Raw genomic sequence first — 21,115 nt, 5'->3', positions numbered from 1 at the left:
TGCAGCTGTGGCAGGGTAGAGCTCATGAGGGTGACATTCTGAGCCACATCCAATCCCATCAGGACTGTTCACTGGGGTGACTGCTGGAACACAGTGATGAGTGAACACATGGGAGGTGGTTGGACCCACCTTGCCTCTGAGTGGCTTCCTTTCAGGACAGGAATGTAGGCATGGGAGCCCCTGGCGTGGGATGCTTTGCACAAGGCGTGACCATGGGCTCTCTTTCCTGGCAAAAATGGCTCCACTCAGCATGGAGAGCACTGTCATTCCTGGTGGCTAACAACAGCCCTGGACCCCAGAAAGGAACCCACACTGAAGATTAACGTCTGAGTGTGCGTGTCCTCGAGGAAATGAGGTCTCCTGATCCCAGGTGCAAAGGGGTAAGTCCTCTAACTCCAGGGGCCATGAAGGGACATCTGAGTTTCCCTCGTCCTTCTTTCCCTCTCTAACTAACCACAGTTAGGGCCCTGGCCTCATTCCCCAGTGAGGATCATTAGGCTCCATAAAGGACAGTCTCTAAGATGCTCAGTGGACCAACACCCTCTGCACAACCCATAACCCTATTCACCCAAGAGGCAAGAGTATTTCTATTCAGGAAAACCAGGAAAGGGAGAGCCTTTCTCAAGGACACAAGGACATTAGTGAGTGAGGGAGTGATTAATGGATGGAGAACTATTTCCAACACCAACTTCCAGGAGCATATATGGCCCCCTGGAGAATTCTGCAGTGTGTTGGTGATTAAGGAGAACGTGTGAATTCAGGGGTCACTAGGTCCTCTCAGCCATAAGGAGGGAAACTGCCATAAAGGAACTAGGACAAGGGTGCGAGGAATGCTCACTGGTGGGAGATCGGAAGGAAGGAAAGTGTACTCATTAGAAAAGTGTCGCCTGAAAATTCTTAGCCAGCCAAAAGTCGTGCGAACTTGTGTGGGAAAAGAGTCTTTGCACAGTGATGAAGCTAAGAGCTCACATGATGGAACACAGCATCAACTGGGACCAAATCCAATATCTGATATTCTTGTAGGAAGAGGAGAGTCTGGACCCAGATACCAGGGAGACTGGGGGATACCGGATATGTGAGGTTGGAGCCAGGGCGGTATGCCCATATGGGAACCACAGATCGTGGGCAGCAATAGGAGAGTGGGCAAGGGCTGGGAGAGTTGGGGAGACAGTCCCCTTGAAACCTGGGAGGGGTTATGGCACTGGGACAGCCCAACACCTACTGTGTTGAGCCTCTGGAGCTCAACGGAAGACACTTCCTCTGTTGTCGGCCACCCAGTTAACAGAGTTTGGTTGCAGCAGCCTAGGACCCAGCTGAAGGTCTGAGCATGTTGGCCATGCAGGTTGGATCTGGACCACAGACACCCTCATCAGAGATTGTAGGGTCTCAGCCCTGAGGCAAGACAGGCACTAAGTCAGGCCAGGTGGGGAAACGGATAGGCACACACTCTGGGGGCTGGTGCCTGTGTTACTGGGAGCACTTCTGATCGCAATTCCCTGATCTGCTGCCAACACAGGCTACAGAGGAGGGTACAGAAACACAGACCACGGATCTGCCCCACTCAGTGGGCCCAGGCCAACACCACACCCAGCAGCCTCGTGCCATACCCAATGAGTCTCGAAGCGGCCCCCTCTTCCCATCCTGAGAGCTCTTCCCTTCCTCATGTGCCAATAGCTCCCTACTGTCACTGGCAATATCTACTCTGTGAGATGTCAACATCCGTGGGTACTGTTCTCTCATCCCAGGACAGTGTGGTCCCACACACCCTGGTGAAATGGGCCACCTGGAGGCTGGACCTGGAGGTTGTTGAGGCTGAATGGCAGCGGTGGTCCTCTGGCACTTAATATTATTTAAGTTAAAAAAAAAACAAAAACAAAAACAAAAACAAAAAACGGGTCTTGGTGCTCAAAAATGTTTGATTTGCATATTCTCATCCCCTAACCCCAATATTTTCATTATTTCCTCACATATGAAATCTTACTAGCATAAAGGTAATTTCGTATTAAACAAAGTGGATTGAAATAACATTGGTAAAAATAATCAATCACCATACTTTCAATTTTTGCTCTGCTTTCCTATTAGAAACCACTTGGATACAAGAGAACAGAGGACAGACTCATGGAAATGCTTGAAATGACAAGAAGCTCCCACTCAAGCTCAGCATTCAGTCCTGGACAGGGTAAGACCAGGCCACTTTGACATCTGTGCCAAAGAGTCTACCAGACAGAATCCTCTGACTGATCCCTGACTGAGCCATAGGAACTGGCTAGAAAAGCCTTCACATCCTCAATACATTCTTCACGTCAGAATACTTGACAACCATTGATATCCATCTCTCGTTAACTTGCTCCCCAGCCAACCATTCTTCAACAAATTCAAAGGAGTAACTCATGCAAGCACACAGAAAGGGGTGTTCACTACACACATCCATGTGCGAAAAAGACAACTGGTATTTCTTGTTTGGGCTATTTCAAATGAAATCCCTTCTGCATGACCTCCACAAACCAAAGGAAAATATTTGTGAAATTCCCACGTAGAAGACAAGATACACTTGCCAAGGAGGCAGTGGCAAGAATTTTGACACTCCAAATGTAGAGTGTGTGTTTAGGAAGCAGTCACAGTTTCCATGAGAGAGTCCCATGAAATCAATTAGGAAGATCCATGCTCTAGCCCAACCATGCAAGTGATGTGACTTGAAAGAGTCACTTAGTCTTAGTAACCATCATCACTAACAACTAAGTCAATGAATAAAGGTCCTCAGGTGCCAAGCTACAAAATGTGGGATGAGCATGGATGAGGATGGGTGGGAGAAGTCTCCAACTCTAACACAATTAGGGAAGGATGTGCTGACCTCAAGTGGCTGGGGGGCTGGGATCCTGCCACAGAGGGCGATTCCAAACCTCACATCCCCTGACCCAGGCCAGAAGACCAGGTAGAGTCCAAGGACCCTGGGGTGGCCCAATGGCAATAAAGGTCAAAAGGAACTAGGGATCTGCCTGGTCCCTCAATCCCCTACTCTGAGCAGGGCTGCATGACGAGGCCAGAGGCCATCCACAGCAATCTGCCTTTACAGGAAAACAGGGACTGCAGGCTGCCTCTGGCTCACTGAATCAGGGTGGTGTTTTCATAAAGCAAGACCACTTCCTCACATTTGACCAGCAGCTCATGTGTTGACAGCACAATGACTGACTTGACTCAGGCCCTGATGAATGAAATAGAAAATTCATAGCAAACCCATCTTTAGCTCTTCCACATCATCAGGGGCTCTGATTCAATTCCGTCCAGAAAGGTGTCTGAAATGATTTCTAAACATGCTGGGGACTCACCTCTGTGTGGAACTTTTCAGGAAAAAGGGGATCAAATCTCATGAAGCAACTCTTCTCTCTTCTAGCCCATGGGCAATGCAAGGAACCTGCATGATACCAGAGGCTCACTTCTCTCTTCTCATGTCTTCTGGAAAGGATTCGTTAATGCTTCCTGCAAGGTGAAGCAGAAGCCTGCATCCCCAGCTGCACAGAAGTGTTTTAGGGCAGTGTCTCCCTTAAAACCCAAAAATAAAAAAAACAGGTCATTCAACAGGCACATGGATTCGAGTACATGTTCAATGATCCCTCCTCCCTGGAGCCTTCCACATGCCCATCTTCCACATTCACAGAGCAATGCTTGGCCATTCTCAAGACCAGGAGACCATGATGCTCATCACCAGGAAGTCAATAAGGAACATGAAGAGAGCAGCATGGATTGCAGAAGGTGGCACATCAAGGATCTTCAGCTCTGCTGCTAGAACACAAGAGCTTAACTTCAGTATTGACTTTTTGCCAACTACCAAGTACGATAGCAGTGTCAAGCCCAATATGCAGATATGCAAGTAGTAGGTGACACCCCGCATCCATTCACAAAAGTGGGCAACATCTGCATCAGAACAAGGAAGTATCTTACCCTTACTCATAAAAATCATCAGAAACAAAATAAAATGGATGCAAGACTTCTCATTTCACTATTAGGTAGCTGTTGGAATTCCCTATTAAATAATACCTCCTCCAAAATAAAAAGTATCTCAGACATGTGTCAACTATTCAATGGATGACATTTTAAAAACTATGGACTTTACTTAATATTTATGTATGCTATATCCCTGCCTAAGGCTCTATGAGAAAGGAGCACATAGAATTGGATCTTTGAAAATCTCACATTTGCTGATAAATATTACTGCTGATCTCAGGCATGGCGAAGTGAAAAGTGGGACTTTGGATATTCCAAGAATGCTATGTTGTGGGATTGGTGTCCCTGATTCATACATAGCATATGGTTTCTATGAAATCCAGTGAGGGAGCAGGAGTAACGAAGCTGATTGCACAGATGACCTCAGGGAATACTGACAGATAGGCCAAATGAAAAATATGCTCCAGCTAACCATTGGTATTTGGGCTTCTGATCCCAGTCCTGTTTTTAAAAAAGGTGCAGACAGGCAGTGTTCATTAAAAACTGTCTACCATGTAAAAGTGGGTAATTTAAATGGCATCTAGTTACACATCTGATAGAATGGTCTGGCAACATATGAATTTCATTCTAACAACAACAACAACAACAAAACATAGAAAATGAGACATAAAGATAAAACCTTGTCTTCACCAGGATGCCTAAAAATAGGTTTTATTTGGCTCATGCAAATAAATATCTTTCAATAGAATTTCTGATTTCTGAATGAATCCATTCAACTTCATACTGCACAGATCACAAGGTTTTCTTTACAGAATATTCTCTTCTTCTTCTTAAAGCCTCACATAGAAAATGTCTCACAGGACATAGGAGGGGAATGACCCAAAGGATGAGAGAATGGCTGGAACCGTTCTCAAATGTGCCCATGTAGCCTAAAGTTTGAAGGCATCTAATTGTACTCTAAAACAATTATGAACCTATTCGATCCATTATTAATAAATATCACCACTTTACCACTTGAACCAAATCACAGAAAATTGGAAACAGATGATCATTGGCTTTGATACCTTTACTACTGTTTCATTACTCAGAGTCGATCAACTCTATACTTCAAGTGACACAGATTTATTACAGAATGCCTAAGATCCTAAGGATCTATTTTAGCTCAGCCCATGGTATTGCTTCATTATTTTATTATTTTGTAAGTAATAAAATATAACTTCATGTTGGATGACATATTCAAGCCATGAATATATCATCCAACATTGTTCTTCCCAAAATATTAGCCCAATTTCTGCGTGCGCTCACTTACTGTTCAGGAATTTTACTAATTGTTTGAAGGTTCTAGAGGACCTGTTAGACTCCTAATGGACAAACCATACAACATACTCCAGAGAACGGACGAGTGCCATAAGAAGAAAATAAGGTCAGCCTACAGCAATGGGCAGCTGCCTGCCCTCGGCTGGGAGGAGCCCTGGCCATGGCACCAGGGCTGCTGGGCAGCAGAAGCCTCCACAGCCCTGCAGGGAGCCTGGAGCACAGCTCTGCCTAACCATGCTCAGCCCTGGACAGATGCACATGAGTTCCCATCACAGGCTCGAGTGTGACAGTCCCAGGTGCATGCCTGTCATGCCAGCCACCAGGGAGGCTGAGGCAAGAGGAACGTTTGAGGTCAGCCTTGGCAACTTAGACCCCGAGGCAAGGGGAAATACTTTTACAGGGGTCTCTGAGGGTGTAGCTCAGGTAGGTCACTTGCCTCACAGGCTCAAGGCCCTGGGTTCAATCCCCAGAACCCACGTACACACAAAAAGTGAACTTGGAATATTGTTTAAAATGATGGATCAGGTACACACAAGGACTTCAATATGACCTCTCAGAGGAGCTCAATTTGAGATCAGACTGAACAAAAGACCACCTGGACCATTGACTCAGTGTCTGAAACCCTCTGTGAGCATGGGAAGCACTGCTGGCAAGACACCAGAGGGCCAAAGCACTTGTGCCCCCTGCAGGGGCGTCTCTTGTCTACCGCCAAAGACTGTTCCCCTCCTGGGGCAGCTGAGAGCAAGCTGGGCCTTGGAGCAAGGACTAGTGCTTTAGATATAGACTATGCAAGCAAGGGGCAATGTCTTTAATAAAACTAAAATTAAAAAGTCACATTGAAAAAATTTTAAAAAGAAGAAAATAAGGTCAAGTAGAGGAAGCCCATTTTCACAGGAAAAAATCCCCCAGTGAAAAGCATCAGAATAGATACCAAGAAAAATACCAACAAAAACAGTGTGCTCCCACTATGTATCTACTCAACCTGCAAAAGTTAGAAAGCTAGATAATACAATCCTGGCCACAGGTAGAGCTATGCAGAAGAGCCACCTGGCAGTGCTTAGTCAAAGAAGTAAACATGCACACTTTGACCTAGAAATTCCACCTGTGTGTAAACCAGGCGGTGCTTAAGCAGTTTCACAAGGGGACATGCACAGGGAAATTTATCCTCAGGTTCTTATAGAGTTGTCTGTGCTTACAGGGAGTTGATGGTTGTCAAGATGCCCACAGCTGCGAAAGTCAAAAGCTAAAAAAATAATAGATGCCAACCTGGATATATTAATAATCCCGTATCTATGATCACCTTCATAAGGTAGCTTCCCAACTTCTGTGTGGAAGTGTGTTTCTCCTTGGCCCTTACACTGTTGTGGAGACCACTAGGAGTTCAGCTTTGTGCAGGATCATCTGACCTGGACTTTTGGCAAGACCTGTACAGCCCTCACACATGCTCAGATGCTACAGGACTTTTCAGACCAGTCCAGACAACAGTAGGCATCCATTCATTGTCTGCACTCTACAGATTCCTAGATGCACGACATTCATTACCATCAAATGCAGAATTTTCATCAAAAACTAATATATATATCATTCCAATCTGAATCAAGAAAATCGGAAATATCCCCAAATCCAAAGAGTGGATCCCCATTGTGATGCTACAAGTTGAAAATTCCACAGCTGACCTCATGGGATGGTTCACAGTCAAAAGACAGCTGCATGAAAAATATTACATGACCTTCCTGCTATGTGAAAAGTGGCATGTGAAGTACACATGCATGTCTTCCTCAGACATGGGTTCATTTGCAAGACACCTTGTGCAATTGAAAATACTCCAAAAGGGGAGAAATCAGAACCATGTCTCCAAAGTATTTCAGCAGAGACCAACTCCATCTGTCTATCTATCTCTCAGTGAGTGTGTGTGCTCTTGTGTGTGTTTGTGTGTCTTTGTTTGTGTTTGTACCAACATAGCTGATACTTCATTGCCCCCATTGGAAAACTGACTCAGATAATGCCATCTGCCAAACTCCTAAAAACCAAAGTTCTTGCTGATAGAATGAAACATTCCTTCCTGTTGGTTTGGATGTGTCCTTTAGGAATCACTGCTACATTTAGTATACTCAAATCATCACAGTAGATCAGGTAACAAAAACATATATATTTTAAAATAATAATAATATATTAATGGAAACAACAAATACAGGATAGAGTAACAACTGTGTTACTAAACAAGGTCAAGGACAATGGCAAACTATAGATTCAAACTTTGAAGAAAATAGTAATCAATGTAAATATTCCTGGGCTGCCTCAGCCCCGCCCAGGCACACAGCAACAGAATGGTTTTGCAAGCATCCTCAGGAGGGCAGGAGCCTTCTTTGCAGGACGAGAGGGAGGTTGAGGCTCGATCCACCCATCATTCTTTTGGGAGAGGCTCCTTTTCCTCAGCACAAAGTTGGATTTTTTGTGAGGATTCTTGGCATCAAATACGTTGGCCTCTGCTGGAATCCTCAGCTCTGGGGAGAGAGGGGTGTACAAAAAGAAGGTGGCACTCAGGAGGTGCTCCCTAGGACATGCCAACATCTGAGAGCCTGTGCCAGAAAAGGCCAGAGCTACACACCTGAGAGCTCTCCAATTCAGCACCAATACCTACAAAGACAGCCTCCACAGTCCTCCCTGAGGAAGAACTAGGCAGAGCACTTCAACAGACCTAATGTCTGTTCCTACCGAAGGCTTTGGACTCCAGAATATCTCAGGTCCTCTTGCATCTGCCAAAGCACACCACTAGGGTTTGCATCTGAAATCTCCTACAAAAGGCTCCTGTGCCGAAGATTCAGTCCCCACATGAGCCATCTTCATAGGTGGGTTTGGAGGGAAGCACTGGATGGTGAGTGCTCTGATGTCAACATGAAATTCTCATTCAAGATGAATACACTACTGGGGGGTGGGAGGGACTGGAAGAAAGGTTGAGCATGGTTGGAGTAAGACCTAAATAGGGTTGTGCCCTGGGCAACCGTACCTTGTTCCTGTTGGCTCCACTGAATCCTCATTCTCCAAGGAGAGGTCCTCCCTCTCCATCTTTCTCTCTCTCCCTCTCTGCCAGCCTCGTTCTCTCTCTCCCAGTCTATGCCTTTGTGGCAAGGGCTGAGGAGCTCTCCACTGCCACACACTAGAGCTTTATGGACAGCCTCAGTGCACAACCAAAGAGAAAGCTATGAAACCCAGAGAAAAAAGGCCTAGGATTCCTCCTCTGAGTTATTTTCCTCAAGTATGGCCACAGTGAGGACAGGCTGACCAGCACGGATACCACGTTAGAGCCATGCTTCTGCGTTGGTGGAGCCCGCCTCCATGTGAACCAGGCTTCTGAGAATGGAGGCCACATTCCAAATACTGCCCTACTGAGAACAATGGTTCCAAAGACCAGCAAAGGGACTGCTTCCCTCCAACATGGTGTATGGCCCAGTGGTGCCATGACCCCGAGTGGGGGAATACAACAGCCGCTTCTCCTTCCTCTGAACATGTGTTTCCTGTCGCCCTCCTCTAACCTAGAGCCTGTTCTCCATCCCTTCTGGGTTGGATGTGGAGATCTCTGCTATGAATTTCTTAGGCTACCAAGGCCCCAGACAGACTTCCTCTTCCATAGACTCTACTAACCTAACAGTAGGTTAAGATAGGAGACAAGTGATCCTAGAACTCATAGGGATGGTGGTCTTCAGGGTACATAGGCTGGGATAATGGCTGCTGTGGTGTTTGGCTCACAAAAACCAACCAACCAACCAACGAAAAAGCGCTGGCATTATTATCAGATGAGCTCTGTGGCTACGTGCTCAGGAAGCCCTCATCTGACTTTAGTTAGGGATCACAACCTGGCTATTGTGATCACTCCTTGCCTAGTGGACTCAGGTGCGTAAGACCATGGAATTTATGCAAAAACAGATGATTCAGGCTGTCTCCCAGGCTGTGTTTTCTTCCCAATTTCATCCTGTTACTGCTTGCTAGAATCCTGGCAATGCTCTGCCCAGGCAGTGGTTTTTTGGTCACACAGAAGGCTTTCAATAGTACTGCTTCAGTCCACAAAATGCCAGTTCCCTCTTTAGCCCATGCATTCCCATGTTCCTTTGAAACCACTCCTATCCCAGACCATGAAAACATACTGCTCCTGGAGAGAGGCTTTCCTCCTCACTCCTCAAAGATGTCAGCTTTGGATGCCTGTTCATGTCCAGGGGAGGGCACCTGGTGGGGAGCCGCAATATCCACCGGGGTATACCATTGGACCTCAAGACCTTCCACCAGCAGAAGTGCAGTTGGCTTTGTGCACGAACCCAACACACCTGTTGGAGTGTTCTTGGGGGTCAGAGACTACTCTTTGTTGCTAAGAGTTGACCTGAGTCCACATCCTGACCCTTGCTCTCTGCTATCTGATTGTCTCACTTACTCTGACGGCGAGAGATGATTTGGCCCAGCTCATAATCCTCTGGATTCTCCTCAGTAAGGAAGTGTAGGTCGAGGGCGCTGCGGATGACGACAGGAGCCCTATCGTGGCAGGTCACCTGGAGCAGCATGGGAGACAGGCCTTCAGGAAATGGGCCTTGAAGTGACTACTCAAGGACAGTGGGCAGGGGCATTCTGGAGGCACCTCCACTCTAAATACAAGGGCAACATCCATGACCCTACTACCCGAGGCTGACCTCCTGCTCATCGTGTGGGCTCTTCCCACAGGCTACTAGCCCAATCCTTGTACATAGGACTTCCTGGGCCTGCCATTGCTCTTTGTGGAGCTGCACTCCTCTCGGAGTGAAAGGACCCCACTACCTGCATACAGATGCAATCTCATCCCACAAGTTGGGAGGAATGGGACAATAGCCTCCAAGATCCCAGGTCTGCCCGAGGATGCAGGCGGCATTGGGAATGGCCTAGGCACAAAACCTAGAGGCTTTGGTCTGGATTGCCAGGGCCAAAAACAGACCCAGGAACATGACCACACACAGGAGAGCTGAAAGATAGCCACGAGAGCTCCTGGCCTCCAGAGGCTCAGTGCTGGCTGGGATGTAGGAGGGCACCTCATCCGGCAAGGGTGGTCATTGGGTTACCTGGACATTTAGTGTGCTTGCTCCACATCCATATCGACTCTGCAGAGAGACTCTCTCAGCTCCTTGTTCAAGGAACATGGAGAACCTCACACTGCTGTCCTCCTCCATAGACGTCAGCATCCCATACAAGGGAACCTGCAACCTAGTTCCTGTCCTATTCTCATCTGTCACCCATACCTGTCCCTGCCCTTCTGGACTGCATGCTGCCACCTGACACACAGACTCCCTCAGACATGGCAGTGGACAAGCTGCTGCACTCGCTCATCTCAGCTCCAGCCCTTCACACTGACCTCTCCCTTCTTGATTCCCATCTATCCTCCTGATCATCCAGAAGCTCCAAATTCAAGAGGGCATGAGTAGTCCATGGTATTGGACCAGTGTCTGCTCCCCACCCAGGTGTAAGCACCACGGGACACCCCTGCTCCCAGGCTTACCAGAACACTCTTGGCCATCTCTGGACTTTGTGTTTCTAAGTGGACACGAATTAAGCAGGTGTCTCCCACCTGCTTGTGGGAAAGCGGCCTGGAGGACTTGCAGGTTGATTCTGAGAACTGTGGGGGATGGAACATCAGCAAACCCAGAAACAGAAAGCCACCCCAGACTGTCAGTTGGCTCTATGGGCTTCCAGCAAATATGTAAAGGTGCTGAGGCTTCTTATTTCCTCAGGTCGCAGTGGAATGGCAGCACATGCACAGCTTGAATAAGGTAGGTGTTTACCTCCTTTCCCTTGACCTGGGGGCGTTTCCTCACGATGAAATATTGTATTCCCAGATTCATGGACAGACACACGAGTGAGTGGTCAGAGACCTTGATTTCTGCAGAGCGAAGTGGAGAGAATTGTTAGGTGGCACTCAAGGATTATACCACAAAACACCCACAACCCCTGAGAGTCTCCGCCAGGCCCATCACACTTTGGTATTTTGGGGCCAAGGCCCACTTTCTCTTGGCTGTCAGTTATCCTGAGCCCACTGTGGATCATGTCTCCCCACTGTCTGATTGTCCTACTTACTCTCATCCTCAGACATCATATACAGCAGCTCAAAGTTGTCCACATCCTCATGCTGCAACAAATTTTGGTCCAAGGCCCTGCGGATGAGGCTTGTCACCGTCTCCTGAAAGGTCACCTGGATCAGGGTGGGACAAATGTCATCAGAGAATGGCTTTTAGAAGAGCTACCCAGAAGACTGTGGTCAAACATTCAGGAGAAATCTCAGCTACATATACAAGGGCACAATCTTGTTATCCTGCTACCTGAGTGTGTCCTCCATATACCACCTGGGTTCTTGCAATGTGCTACTAGAACAATCCTGGTACAAATATCTGCCTGTACCTGCCATCTCCCCTCCCCCTGGGGAGCCACATTCCACTCATGTCAAAGGACCAAACTGCCTATGCACAGACACACTCTCATCTCACTGAGATGAGAGCAATGGGCCAGGGATCTGCGCACCAAGTGTGATCTGGGATGCAGGCTGCCTTTGTGGGTGGAAGAGGCAGATGCACTGAAAATTTGGGTCCTGACTGCCACGACACAAAACAGACTCAGATACAAGAGTGTGCACTTGAGTGCTTCATGATAGCTTTGAGAGGCCCTGGCCTCTGGAAGCTCGGTGCGGGTCTGGTTGTAATGATGTACTTGACTCAGCACTGGCAGTCACTGAACATGTCTCCTCTGCAGCTGGACACCTGCAGCATTAGCGTGTCTACTGCACATCCATAGAAATTCTGCCAAGAACCCCTTTAGCTCCGTATTTACATACATGCAAAGCCTAACATTCCGAAGCTTTGGCATGACCCCCCAGGTGATCCCGACCCCAAATTCCTACACCTAGTCATGCTAAGGAGGTTCTCTTCCCTGCCACCAGGAACACATCCCCTCCTACACATGTGACAAGTCACTGCCACCTCCTCTGCTCCAACTTCACTCATTGAGAATACCAAGTTCTAGGCACTGCAGCCTGCACCCTGGACATATCTCTGCCTTCATCTGTCCACAGCACTTCCGTCTGCACTTCTGGCCTGCAAAACCCACAATACACAGGCCCACTCACCACTGAAGCTGGGCATGCTGATGCTCTCCCTCCTCAGGTCAAGCCCTTAAGACGGACCTCTCTCTTCTTTATTTCCCACCATAGCCCTGGGGTTGGCTGTGTCTCCTGCCTTCCACTGTGTGGACACCCAGGAGGCAGCCCTGCTGTCGGGCTTACCGGGATGCGCTTTGTCTCCCTCAGGCTCTGTCCCTCTAGGAGGACGTGAACAACGCGGCTGTCTTCCACCTGCTCGCTGGAGTGAAGCAGTGAGGAGCTGCTACTCACAGCTGCTGGGGTCCTGGATGCCACTGCCACAGAAGGTTCCAAGAACTGTGGGGGATGAAAACATCAGCAAAGCCCAGCAACTGCACCCCACCCAGCCTGGCAGTTGGCTCTGTGGGCATTCTACAACATCCATCCAGAACCTGAGGTTCTTGTCCCCTTGGAGGATGTGGAGTGGCACCAGGAGTAAAGACTGAAGAAGGTGGCTGTTTTGGGAACAAGAGATCCAGCACCTGCTGGGTGGGGATGAAATCCCAGGAGATTAACCCCATGTTGCTGCTGAAATGTAGGTTCCTCCCACAAATGACAGGCAGGAGCTCATTCCTAAGCTGGTCCTGCCTGTAAGGTTCAAGGCTCTGAACCCTGAAGGGCTCCTCCGTGTTCTGATCATTTTCACCCTGGGTTGGGACCAAGAATGGTGGGTTCAAAATTGAATTGGTGACAAACAGAAAAATGACTTGTGCCAATACACTAGAGTCAAAGCACAATGGGACAGTTCCCATCAGTACAAACACACACACACACACACACACACACACACACACACACACACAGAGTCAGAATAGGAGTCCTGGGCCATTCATCAGGGATCAGACTAGAGGGCCTGCTGGGCTCACCTGCCCTGTGCTACTCACTGTTACTCTTGAGCTCCTCTGCGACAATCGCCAGAGGCTCTGGCGTCTAAGATGAAGCCTCACCCAGTGTATCCACAAAAGGGCTAGTTGGCCCCCCTGAGATTCCTGGGAGCCTGAGGCTCGGCATTGTCTGCAACCACAGGAGAACATCCTTCTCCCTCCAGTGGCTCCAACCAAGTGAGCTCGGATGGCTTGGTCAGTGAAGTGGGTGCCTGGATACCAGGGTTCCATGTTCTGTTTGATCCATTGTCAAGGCAATGATGTCATTTCCTGTGCCCATACCTGAGCCTCTTTTCACATAAGACCACTTTCAACAGCCCTATGGGCTGCCGATTTCTCCTCCATGCCTACCCATCTCAGGTGCGCAGGTGTTCACCAACAACTACCCAAACATCCCCACCAGCATCTGCCCTGCTTGGTGCCACTAGAGTTCCAGCTTGGAGCCTTCAAAAATGCATTCACAACCAGTCCTTCCCTCTCAGCAGCTTTTGGACCCTGGTCCCATCATTGTGCAACTCATGGTGTGCCCAGTCTTTTCTGGAAAGTAGGGTAGCATCTAATCTCTAGGGTTTATTGTGTCTATTGGCCCATAACACCCTCTGTTCTCTCTGAAACCAGAGATGGGACTCACAGGTGGCTAAAGCACAAATGTAGAGATGGGATAATCACAAGAAAGGGAGAGACAAAGAATGCACCCTAACTCAATCAGGCCTGTGTCCCACACAGGGACATGGCCAATGTCCGTCCCATCATGGCTGCAGTTCCCTCTCTACACCATGGCAAGTTGGAGGGGACTGAGATGCAGAGGCTGCTCCCCTCTGCCATACAACTTCCCAAGGCTTCTCCTAAGATTTCAAAAGGGCCAAGTGTGTCTAGTGTTGGGGTCTCACAGAGACTCCGAGGTACCACAGCATCCTGCTGCCCAGAACCGGTTCACCCCTCACCTCAAGGGGGCTCAGCCTCTGGATTCATGGGAATTGAAGTGGGTACAGGTGATGGGATATCACCTCCAAGACTGAGTTATGCCAAGTCCATGACCCCTGTCTGCATCCCTGTCTCCAGCACCACTCCCCCCTCTCTCTTTCCTCCTCAGAGCAAACAAATCCATTTAGCAAGTGTGTCCTGTGATAAAGACATGACGGTCACCCATCCTCTCATTACAAAAACACTGAGGCTCAGCCAACATGGATCCTACAGGGAACACAGGCATAAACTCAGACTCCGATCCTCCCAGCCGAGCCTCAGTGGAGCCTGGACTCCCAGCCTCCTGAGTCAAGGAAACAGAGGTTCCTAGCCGAGCCACCTTGGATGCAGCCGCACACAAACTGAACTCATCAATGCCCCTTGCTCTCAGTTGTGAGTAAGAGGGGAAGTGGTGTTTCACAACCCTGGACATCAAGTGCAGTCTCCAGGCTTTGGGGTGTGCCCTGGCCTCTGTCTATCTGCCCAGGCTCTCCAACCCACACTGGCCTCTTACCCAACCTCCTCCTAGGGCCAAACTCAATCCTGCCTCTCAATTTCTGCTGCCTTCCCCAACACACTGCTCCCCAAAATGAGCAGGGCTGGCTCTCGGTTATCATGCTGGTGCCAGCAGCAATGCCACCCCACTGACATAATTCTGAGTCCCAACCTAGGCACTCCAGCTGTCTTTGCCACACCTGGCCTGTTTGGGCTCTGGCTCTTGCTCTTTTCTTTCATGTGCATGTGTTTTGAGGTTTTGAGTTTCTCCCACTGCAGAACTGCAGCTGTGGCAGGGTAGAGCTCATGAGGGTGACATTCTGAGCCACATCCAATCCCATCAGGACTGTTCACTGGGGTGACTGCTGGAACACAGTGATGAGTGAACACATGGGAGGTGGTTGGACCCACCTTGCCTCTGAGTGGCTTCCTTTCAGGACAGGAATGTAGGCATGGGAGCCCCTGGCGTGGGATGCTTTGCACAAGGCGTGACCATGGGCTCTCTTTCCTGGCAAAAATGGCTCCACTCAGCATGGAGAGCACTGTCATTCCTGGTGGCTAACAACAGCCCTGGACCCCAGAAAGGAACCCACACTCAAGATTAACGTCTGAGTGTGCGTGTCCTCGAGGAAATGAGGTCTCCTGATCCCAGGTGCAAAGGGGTAAGTCCTCTAACTCCAGGGGCCATGAAGGGACATCTGAGTTTCCCTCGTCCTTCTTTCCCTCTCTAACTAACCACAGTTAGGACCCTGGCCTCATTCCCCAGTGAGGATCATTAGGCTCCATAAAGGACAGTCTCTAAGATGCTCAGTGGACCAACACCCTCTGCACAACCCATAACCCTATTCACCCAAGAGGCAAGAGGATTTCTATTCAGGAAAACCAGGAAAGGGAGAGCCTTTCTCAAGGACACAAGGACATTAGTGAGTGAGGGAGTGATTAATGGATGGAGAACTATTTCCAACACCAACTTCCAGGAGCATATATGGCCCCCTGGAGAATTCTGCAGTGTGTTGGTGATTAAGGAGAACGTGTGAATTCAGGGGTCACTAGGTCCTCTCAGCCATAAGGAGGGAAACTGCCATAAAGGAACTAGGACAAGGGTGCGAGGAATGCTCACTGGTGGGAGATCGGAAGGAAGGAAAGTGTACTCATTAGAAAAGTGTCGCCTGAAAATTCTTAGCCAGCCAAAAGTCGTGCGAACTTGTGTGGGAAAAGAGTCTTTGCACAGTGATGAAGCTAAGAGCTTACATGATGGAACACAGCATCAACTGGGACCAAATCCAATATCTGATATTCTTGTAGGAAGAGGAGAGTCTGGACCCAGATACCAGGGAGACTGGGGGATACCGGATATGTGAGGTTGGAGCCAGGGCGGGATGCCCATATGGGAACCACAGATCGTGGGCAGCAATAGGAGAGTGGGCAAGGGCTGGGAGAGTTGGGGAGACAGTCCCCTTGAAACCTGGGAGGGGTTATGGCACTGGGACAGCCCAACACCTACTGTGTTGAGCCTCTGGAGCTCAACGGAAGACACTTCCTCTGTTGTCGGCCACCCAGTTAACAGAGTTTGGTTGCAGCAGCCTAGGACCCAGCTGAAGGTCTGAGCATGTTGGCCATGCAGGTTGGATCTGGACCACAGACACCCTCATCAGAGATTGTAGGGTCTCAGCCCTGAGGCAAGACAGGCACTAAGTCAGGCCAGGTGGGGAAACGGATAGGCACACACTCTGGGGGCTGGTGCCTGTGTTACTGGGAGCACTTCTGATCGCAATTCCCTGATCTGCTGCCAACACAGGCTACAGAGGAGGGTACAGAAACACAGACCACGGATCTGCCCCACTCAGTGGGCCCAGGCCAACACCACACCCAGCAGCCTCGTGCCATACCCAATGAGTCTCGAAGCGGCCCCCTCTTCCCATCCTGAGAGCTCTTCCCTTCCTCATGTGCCAATAGCTCCCTACTGTCACTGGCAATATCTACTCTGTGAGATGTCAACATCCGTGGGTACTGTTCTCTCATCCCAGGACAGTGTGGTCCCACACACCCTGGTGAAATGGGCCACCTGGAGGCTGGACCTGGAGGTTGTTGAGGCTGAATGGCAGCGGTGGTCCTCTGGCACTTAATATTATTTAAGTTAAAAAAAAAAAAAAAAACAAAAACAAAAAACGGGTCTTGGTGCTCAAAAATGTTTGATTTGCATATTCTCATCCCCTAACCCCAATATTTTCATTATTTCCTCACATATGAAATCTTACTAGCATAAAGGTAATTTCGTATTAAACAAAGTGGATTGAAATAACATTGGTAAAAATAATCAATCACCATACTTTCAATTTTTGTTCTGCTTTCCTATTAGAAACCACTTGGATACAAGAGAACAGAGGACAGACTCATGGAAATGCTTGAAATGACAAGAAGCTCCCACTCAAGCTCAGCATTCAGTCCTGGACAGGGTAAGACCAGGCCACTTTGACATCTGTGCCAAAGAGTCTACCAGACAGAATCCTCTGACTGATCCCTGACTGAGCCATAGGAACTGGCTAGAAAAGCCTTCACATCCTCAATACATTCTTCACGTCAGAATACTTGACAACCATTGATATCCATCTCTCGTTAACTTGCTCCCCAGCCAACCATTCTTCAACAAATTCAAAGGAGTAACTCATGCAAGCACACAGAAAGGGGTGTTCACTACACACATCCATGTGCGAAAAAGACAACTGGTATTTCTTGTTTGGGCTATTTCAAATGAAATCCCTTCTGCATGACCTCCAAAAACCAAAGGAAAATATTTGTGAAATTCCCACGTAGAAGACAAGATACACTTGCCAAGGAGGCAGTGGCAAGAATTTTGACACTCCAAATGTAGAGTGTGTGTTTAGGAAGCAGTCACAGTTTCCATGAGAGAGTCCCATGAAATCAATTAGGAAGATCCATGCTCTAGCCCTACCATGCAAGTGATGTGACTTGAAAGAGTCACTTAGTCTTAGTAACCATCATCACTAACAAGTAAGTCAATGAATAAAGGTCCTCAGGTGCCAAGCTACAAAATGCGGGATGAGCATGGATGAGGATGGGTGGGAGAAGTCTTCAACTCTAACACAATTAGGGAAGGATGTGCTGACCTCAAGTGGCTGGGGGGCTGGGATCCTGCCACAGAGGGGGATTCCAAACCTCACATCCCCTGACCCAGGCCAGAAGACCAGGTAGAGTCCAAGGACCCTGGGGTGGCCCAATGGCAATAAAGGTCAAAAGGAACTAGGGATCTGCCTGGTCCCTCAATCCCCTACTCTGAGCAGGGCTGCATGACGAGGCCAGAGGCCATCCACAGCAATCTGCATTTACAGGGAAACAGGGACTGCAGGCTGCCTCTGGCTCACTGAATCAGTGTGGTGTTTTCATAAAGCAAGACCACTTCCTCACATTTGACCAGCAGCTCATGTGTTGACAGCACAATGACTGACTTGACTCAGGCCCTGATGAATGAAATAGAAAATTCATAGCAAACCCATCTTTAGCTCTTCCACATCATCAGGGGCTCTGATTCAATTCCGTCCAGAAAGGTGTCTGAAATGATTTCTAAAAATGATGGGGACTCACCTCTGTGTGGAACTTTTCAGGAAAAAGGGGATCAAATCTCATGAAGCAACTCTTCTCTCTTCTAGCCCATGGGCAATGCAAGGAACCTGCATGATACCAGAGGCTCACTTCTCTCTTCTCATGTCTTCTGGAAAGGATTCGTTAATGCTTCCTGCAAGGTGAAGCAGAAGCCTGCATCCCCAGCTGCACAGAAGTGTTTTAGGGCAGTGTCTCCCTTAAAACCCAAAAATAAAAAAACAGGTCATTCAACAGGCACATGGATTCGAGTACATGTTCAATGATCCCTCCTCCCTGGAGCCTTCCACATGCCCATCTTCCACATTCACAGAGCAATGCTTGGCCATTCTCAAGACCAGGAGACCATGATGCTCCTCACCAGGAAGTCAATAAGGAACATGAAGAGAGCAGCATGGATTGCAGAAGGTGGCACATCAAGGATCTTCAGCTCTGCTGCTAGAACACAAGAGCTTAACTTCAGTATTGACTTTTTGCCAACTACCAAGTACGATAGCAGTGTCAAGCCCAATATGCAGATATGCAAGTAGTAGGTGACACCCCGCATCCATTCACAAAAGTGGGCAACATCTGCATCAGAACAAGGAAGTATCTTACCCTTACTCATAAAAATCATCAGAAACAAAATAAAATGGATGCAAGACTTCTCATTTCACTATTAGGTAGCTGTTGGAATTCCCTATTAAATAATACCTCCTCCAAAATAAAAAGTATCTCAGACATGTGTCAACTATTCAATGGATGACATTTTAAAAACTATGGACTTTACTTAATATTTATGTATGCTATATCCCTGCCTAAGGCTCTATGAGAAAGGAGCACATAGAATTGGATCTTTGAAAATCTCACATTTGCTGATAAATATTACTGCTGATCTCAGGCATGGCGAAGTGAAAAGTGGGACTTTGGATATTCCAAGAATGCTATGTTGTGGGATTGGTGTCCCTGATTCATACATAGCATATGGTTTCTATGAAATCCAGTGAGGGAGCAGGAGTAACGAAGCTGATTGCACAGATGACCTCAGGGAATACTGACAGATAGGCCAAATGAAAAATATGCTCCAGCTAACCATTGGTATTTGGGCTTCTGATCTCAGTCCTGTTTTTAAAAAAGGTGCAGACAGGCAGTGTTCATTAAAAACCGTCTACCATGTAAAAGTGGGTAATTTAAATGGCATCTAGTTACACATCTGATAGAATGGTCTGGCAACATATGAATTTCATTCTAACAACAACAACAACAACAAAACATAGAAAATGAGACATAAAGATAAAACCTTGTCTTCACCAGGATGCCTAAAAATAGGTTTTATTTGGCTCATGCAAATAAATATCTTTCAATAGAATTTCTGATTTCTGAATGAATCCATTCAACTTCATACTGCACAGATCACAAGGTTTTCTTTACAGAATATTCTCTTCTTCTTCTTAAAGCCTCACATAGAAAATGTCTCACAGGACATAGGAGGGGAATGACCCAAAGGATGAGAGAATGGCTGGAACCGTTCTCAAATGTGCCCATGTAGCCTAAAGTTTGAAGGCATCTAATTGTACTCTAAAACAATTATGAACCTATTCGATCCATTATTAATAAATATCACCACTTTACCACTTGAACCAAATCACAGAAAATTGGAAACAGATGATCATTGGCTTTGATACCTTTACTTCTGTTTCATTACTCAGAGTCGATCAACTCTATACTTCAAGTGACACAGATTTATTACAGAATGCCTAAGATCCTAAGGATCTATTTTAGCTCAGCCCATGGTATTGCTTCATTATTTTATTATTTTGTAAGTAATAAAATATAACTTCATGTTGGATGACATATTCAAGCCATGAATATATCATCCAACATTGTTCTTCCCAAAATATTAGCCCAATTTCTGCGCGCGCTCACTTACTGTTCAGGAATTTTACTAATTGTTTGAAGGTTCTAGAGGACCTGTTAGACTCCTAATGGACAAACCATACAACATACTCCAGAGAACGGACGAGTGCCATAAGAAGAAAATAAGGTCAGCCTACAGCAATGGGCAGCTGCCTGCCCTCGGCTGGGAGGAGCCCTGGCCATGGCACCAGGGCTGCTGGGCAGCAGAAGCCTCCACAGCCCTGCAGGGAGCCTGGAGCACAGCTCTGCCTAACCATGCTCAGCCCTGGACAGATGCACATGAGTTCCCATCACAGGCTCGAGTGTGACAGTCCCAGGTGCATGCCTGTCATGCCAGCCACCAGGGAGGCTGAGGCAAGAGGAACGTTTGAGGTCAGCCTTGGCAACTTAGACCCCGAGGCAAAGGGGAAATACTTTTACAGGGGTCTCTGAGGGTGTAGCTCAGGTAGGTCACTTGCCTCACAGGCTCAAGGCCCTGGGTTCAATCCCCAGAACCCACGTACACACAAAAAGTGAACTTGGAATATTGTTTAAAATGATGGGTCAGGTACACACAAGGACTTCAATATGACCTCTCAGAGGAGCTCAATTTGAGATCAGACTGAACAAAAGACCACCTGGACCATTGACTCAGTGTCTGAAACCCTCTGTGAGCATGGGAAGCACTGCTGGCAAGACACCAGAGGGCCAAAGCACTTGTGCCCCCTGCAGGGGCGTCTCTTGTCTACCGCCAAAGACTGTTCCCCTCCTGGGGCAGCTGAGAGCAAGCTGGGCCTTGGAGCAAGGACTAGTGCTTTAGATATAGACTATGCAAGCAAGGGGCAATGTCTTTAATAAAACTAAAATTAAAAAGTCACAT

This window comes from Urocitellus parryii, chromosome Y (genome assembly GCF_045843805.1).
Source record: "Urocitellus parryii isolate mUroPar1 chromosome Y, mUroPar1.hap1, whole genome shotgun sequence".
NCBI lineage: Eukaryota > Metazoa > Chordata > Mammalia > Rodentia > Sciuridae > Urocitellus > Urocitellus parryii.
The sequence above is the reverse complement of the archived record's forward strand: the minus strand, read 5'-3'. Positions refer to the sequence as shown.